Here is a 6,000-nt window from a genome sequence, read left to right on the forward strand (position 1 = left end):
TTTTTAACAATACATTTCTAATGATTTTTAGTCAGGCTGTCTGCATATTAACAGGTAACCCAGCAGTTTCTTTGTAAAATAAGTTTTCTGTAAAATATAAATATTATTATTATTATTATTTAATACTCTTGTTTTTAAATAATGAAAATGTTATTGTAATAGTAATATTTCTCATGTTGTTAAATATTTGAATTTATCAAATATAATAATAATTATTAGTCATATTAATGTATAAACATTAATATATAAAAATGTTATATACACACTTTTCATTTGTTAAAACAAAACGTATTTTAACCAGAATAATCACAATTAGATATCTTCCCCAAATCGTGCAGCCCTGTGTTCATGTTTCGTGTGTAAAAAAACACAATTTGTTTGGGTTGTGGCATCCTTCAGTAAATGAAGAACTGGCAGTAGATAGGAAATGCTCAAGTAGTCCTCTTCAGACTGAGTATGTCCCCAAGTGGCTTCAATTTTTCACACAATTTACTTATCTGTATACCGCTGTTTTCACTGTCCTCAAAACGGCTTGATGATTTCCTTATTCAATGAAGTCCCTCCTTCAGAAATACGTAACAAGTTCTGATTGTGCCAGCGGTTCCGTGTTGTGATTCGACAGCAGCTTAGCGCACGTTGCCCAGAAAGGTCACGCCTCTTACCATAACGGGGAGATGCATGCGCTCAAAGTACAGCGTCCCTGAAGGCCAAACAAAGGTGATTTGACACCGGGATGAAAATAACAGCATCTCGACGACATGGCGACAACTACGAGCGCAACACTTTCTCTTCTCCACATGGGAGAGCAGCAAGACCACGCCCCCTTTTTTGCGTATTCTTGTGGGCGGAGGTTAGTCAACAACCTGTTCTACTGACATCATTAAAGCAGGATGTACAGGGATGTAGTCCAAACCGGCCGTTCGCTGTAGGCTTTGAAAGGGAACTTCTGTTAAATAAAATATCTCGCTTGGCATTGAACTTTGAGCTTTATAATTTTACAGGTATTATTTATGCTCTAACAGCAACATTACACACTAACTAAAGTTTGAAAAATGGGATCACGAAGAACAGGACCTTTAAATTTGACTGAAACCTGCAAGAACTCTGGTTAATGATATTAAAGTAATTAAAACATTGAAGCATTCGATTGGAACAATTTTGGAACAAATTTTTTAATTATTAAACGATGAGCTGCTATATATTCATGAAAGCCATTCAGTCTCTGCAAAAGCACATTATATTGTTAAAGGGGTGGTAAAACACATTCTTTCGAAGGCTTGATTGTGTTTGTGGGGTGCACTGTAACATGAGTTCATGCCTCGTTTTTAAAAAATTGCATTATTTTTTATATATTTGACCTTTATTCTATACTGCTCTGTCCCTCCTTGTAAAACGGTCTGATGCTTTCCGGGTTGTATGAAGCCAGTCCCTCAAAAATACGCAATGGGCTCAGATTGGTTAGCTGGCCCAGTGTGTTGTGATTCGCTAACCGCCTAGTGCACGTTTGTCGGAAACGTCACGCCTCTTACCTTTACCGGTAGAATGTGCTTTGAGTAGTATTAGAAACAAAGGCGTTAATAAAACCATACCAATTTGAGCCCGAATCAGACCCAGACAATTTTAGTGAAGATGATCTGTTAGTGAACCTGTTCAACCTGTTCAGTCCTCAAGAGTAAAGACTGTGGATCTATAATGATCGCTACTGAATGGCACTGTTACTTTTGTATTTTTAGAATGATTATAGCCAAATATCTGTCGCAAGAACTATTAACCCAAAACAAACACTAAACATTGGCTTTACTAGTAGCCAAATCAAACCCAGAACCATGTTTAGCATGCCTGTAGATAAACAGCACTGTTACTTTTGTATTTTTAGAATGATTATAGCCAAATATCTGTCGCAAGAACTATTAACCCAAAACAAACACTAAACATTGGCTTTACTAGTAGCCAAATCAAACACAGAACCATGTTTAGCATGCCTGTAGATAAACAATACATAAAAGCTCTAATCAAAGAATAATTTACACCAATGCCAAATTCACTGTTGAGATTTAAATTTTTTTTTGTAACTTTATGTATATTCTCCATTATGTCACATTTTCCGGTCTTCTCCTCCGACCCCTGTCTGTTTCGTGCTTTGATTTATGATGGGCAGCATATATCTGCTGCAAATGCGACCTGTTCCCCTCTGTCTCATACACACATGCATATAACATGGTGTATGTTAAACGCACTGCAACGCACCGCCATCCCTAGGAAGGCTGAACAAAGTGGACCTGCAATCCGGATGAAAATAACAGCGTGTCGTCGGCATTGCGGCAACAACACTCCAGCCTACTAACTATACCCGCAGCAATACAAAATGGCCTCGCCCCCCCTTATTTAATATTCTCGGAGAAGGGGTTTATGTAAATATTGGGGCTGATTATGTCACCAACCCTGGAGGAATGTCTGTAGTCGCCTACCGGCCGTTTGCTGTAGTCCTTAGAATTTGATTTCTTTAAAAGCAAATATCTCCCTTTGCTTTAAACTTTGAACGTTGTAACTTTGCAGATGTTGTTTATGCTCAAACAGCAACATTACACACTAGCTAAAGTTAGAAAAGTGAAATCGTGGTTTACTACCCCTTTAATATAATATTAAAAGTAGGATATGTCAAACATTAAAACATTTCATTGTTATTGGAACCAACATTTACATAAAACTCGTATTGTTAATGATATTAGTAATTAAAAGATTGAAGCATTTAATTGTTCTTGGAACAAAAGTCCTGCTGACTGTAACATGCACAGAAGGGGTCTGCTGCAAAAGCATAAACTTCACGATGATGTATTTTCCCAGCTTCTTTGGAGGTTATTTGGTGTATTTCATTGAACCTTTAACGAAGGGTAGATGGAAGGGTAATGCCTCATCGTACTGTCCTCAATCCAGAAGAATTTTACCTCTCAGTCACTAGCATTGAGCACACTGAAGAGATCTTTTGGTGTCTGGATGTCTTGGCCACAGTTTGAACATTACCATCAGCACATCGCTTCACAGCCCCACCAACACCATCTGGAGCCCCCTTGACATGAGCATTTTCACAAAAGTTCCATGTCACTTGAGTGAACCCCTTAAGGAACGGGATTACGCTGGTGAGGTAGAAGTTTTTCTTGATCCGGACCATCACTTATAACATGTAGTTTAGCTACATGTGTTCAGCTATCTTAGATAATTTAAAACTGGCTCCAAGTGGGCACATACTGCTCTCTTGTTGTTTTGTGAATCGGAGAGAGTGGCATTGGCCTGGCTTCCATGTGCTGTGTATACCACACTGGTGTGGATGGTGGTCTGCTGCTTGTTCCCGCCAAAGTGGGAAGCTTGCAGTTGAAATTTTCAGAAAAGTCTTTGTGAACAGCCACTTCATCCTCCATTATACTTTCCTTCAGTGCTCTACATGCCTCAACATGGTGTATCCAGTTAAACTGGTCCCTGGCTAGTTTATCCAATGTGACATTGAACAACGTTTCAAGACCTTGCAGTGAACATGTCTCTGTCACTTTTACAAAGTGTTTGAATGTGTTTCCATCCACAGACACAGCTTCTTTCTCCCACTGCTCATAGGTCAGGATCATTTCCTCTGCCTCAGGTGTTTCAACTTCATTATAGCAGCAGTGTAGCCTGGATGCCAGCCAAATTTAGCCCCGCCCACAATTTTTTTTGCTCGGGCAATTCGGTCTGGACTCGCTCCATAGAGGAGTAATTATGCCCGAACAGAAACTGTTCGGACCAATGAAATTGTCAGGGCGGGCTTTAGACGATGATGGACAGATGATCAACAGTAACGTAATCATCCACGTCATCGAAGGCTCTTGGGTTGAATTTGCTCTTATCCTAAACGGAGAACTTGTTCGTATATGCATTCACCTTCACTATTTCTCTCAGAAACGATGATCGTGTTGGTAAGTACTCTGTGTATCCTTAAATAATTTTATTACTGGCAAAGATTGTTTACACTCATCTTTTTCTTGTAACGTTACTTAATCCAGCGTGCGTGCAGACAGGGTTTCCAAGTGTTTTCAATGTCAATGTCGCGCACAATTGCTACTCAAAACTATAGCCCAAAACAATAACTTTCCGGGGTGTTCTCCGGAAAAAAATGGCGTTTGGTTGGCAAAATATGTTATTTTGGCAAGGTTGCCTGCTAAAATTCGCATTCCTGGGTTTATATAATTACATAATTGGGGTCGCTTCAACCCGCGGACATGGAGAAAAACACGGACTTGGCAACACAGTGCAGTTGAGTTCTGTTGACATTTGACAACTAACGTTACGCGTCGCTCCGTTGCTCTGATTGGTTGTGGGTCTATCCAATTGAGGTCTTTCCTGGCTCGGTTGAAACACGCCCCATAATCAAAACTCAATGGAGCGGTACCAGACTCAAATTCTGACTAGAATTGAGTATGGCCACGCCAGGCTAGCAGCAGTGGGGACATAGGCTACTCTGTACATACAATTTTTGTTCTTGAGGTCTTGTTTTTCTTGATCCTTTAGGACAAGTTCATCAATTGGCAGGTGTTCTTTTTTGCCAGTTAGTTTTCTTCTTTGGTAACTAAAAACAAAAATAAACTATACTTAATATTACTATTACTACTACTACTAATAATAACAACTAGACTGTACATTTCCTGAAGAAAATGTGAATGGTGCTTACAGTGACAAAACCCAGAGTGTTTTTTAGTCGGTTGCTAGGATGTTCTGAGTGGTTGCTAGGTGGTTGCCAGAGTGTTCTGGTTGGTTGCTATGGTGTTGCTAGGTATTTGGTAGCTGTCAACGATGCTTACTACAGAGTTTTTAGCATGTTCTTAGCGTGATTTTTCACTTAGCTAATATCACTATTAGCATGTAGCTGTTCACTGTGTAGCATGATGGAAGTCCTGTTTGCTAGCCTGAGTCAAAAGAGCCAAACCCCAAGTGTATACAATGTTCTGATGCAGAGATGGGTCTTATTGTTAAACGGTTGCTAGGGTACACTGTTTGGTTGCTAGAGAGTGGCTGTTAGCTGCCAATGATGATACTTCAAAGGCTTGACATTATATGCACTTATGCGGTGATTGACAACAAAACACAGACATTTGATGCAGTTTCACTCACCTGCGGTTTCGACTCATGACCGGGAACAAACACAAACAATCCGGAAAAACAAAATACATCCACTGTTTCCTTAACGCTGGGTTATTTGGGAAACTGAAAAAGATTATCTTTCCCTCACAACCAGAAACACACTTCTTTAGTGACATTGTTGATTATGTGGTCTAAAAACAATGACAGCGCTGCTAATGGCTCCCTTAACCCGAGTGAAGCAAAAAACTGATGAAAGATTTACAAGAGTTAAGGAGGAAAAAAGATAGCAATATTTACAAGAGAGGTTGAAAAGATGTGATTATTTACAATATATAAAGGGGTCCTCCTGGGAGAGGACGGTCAGGTGGCAGATGGACGGTGCCACCACGGAGTGCCTGGCCAAAGCCTGAGTTGGCCGGAGTCCCACCATCGCTCATCTGCCCATATCCCCCAACATCAATGTCCCAGAAGCAATACCTTGCATCCACAACAGCAAGGAGAACTAAAGAAAACGTTCCCTTGTAGTTGTGGAACTGGGATCCGGTGCTGGGTGGTGCCTTTATCACGACATTCTTGCCATCCAGTGCTCCACAGCAGAGCGGGAAGTTCCACCTCTCCTCGAAACCCTCTGCAATGGACCTCCATTCATCTGTGGAGGGCACAGCCATGAATTAATCCACCAAACAGTCCCAGGTTGCAGTCACGACGTCTGCGACAACCTTGCAGACTGTGGAGACACCAACACGGAAGCTACTGGCAATGGTCCGGAAGTAGTCTCCAGTGGCAAGATATCTGAAAGAGAGAGAGAAAATAAAAAAATGAAATAAACATTGTTATAAATGCAGATTGCAATTCCATATTAGCAAATATAAATTTATAAAACTGGTGTCTGTG

The sequence above is a fragment of the Gobio gobio genome, assembly GCF_949357685.1.
Source record: "Gobio gobio genome assembly, chromosome: 5".
NCBI lineage: Eukaryota > Metazoa > Chordata > Actinopteri > Cypriniformes > Gobionidae > Gobio > Gobio gobio.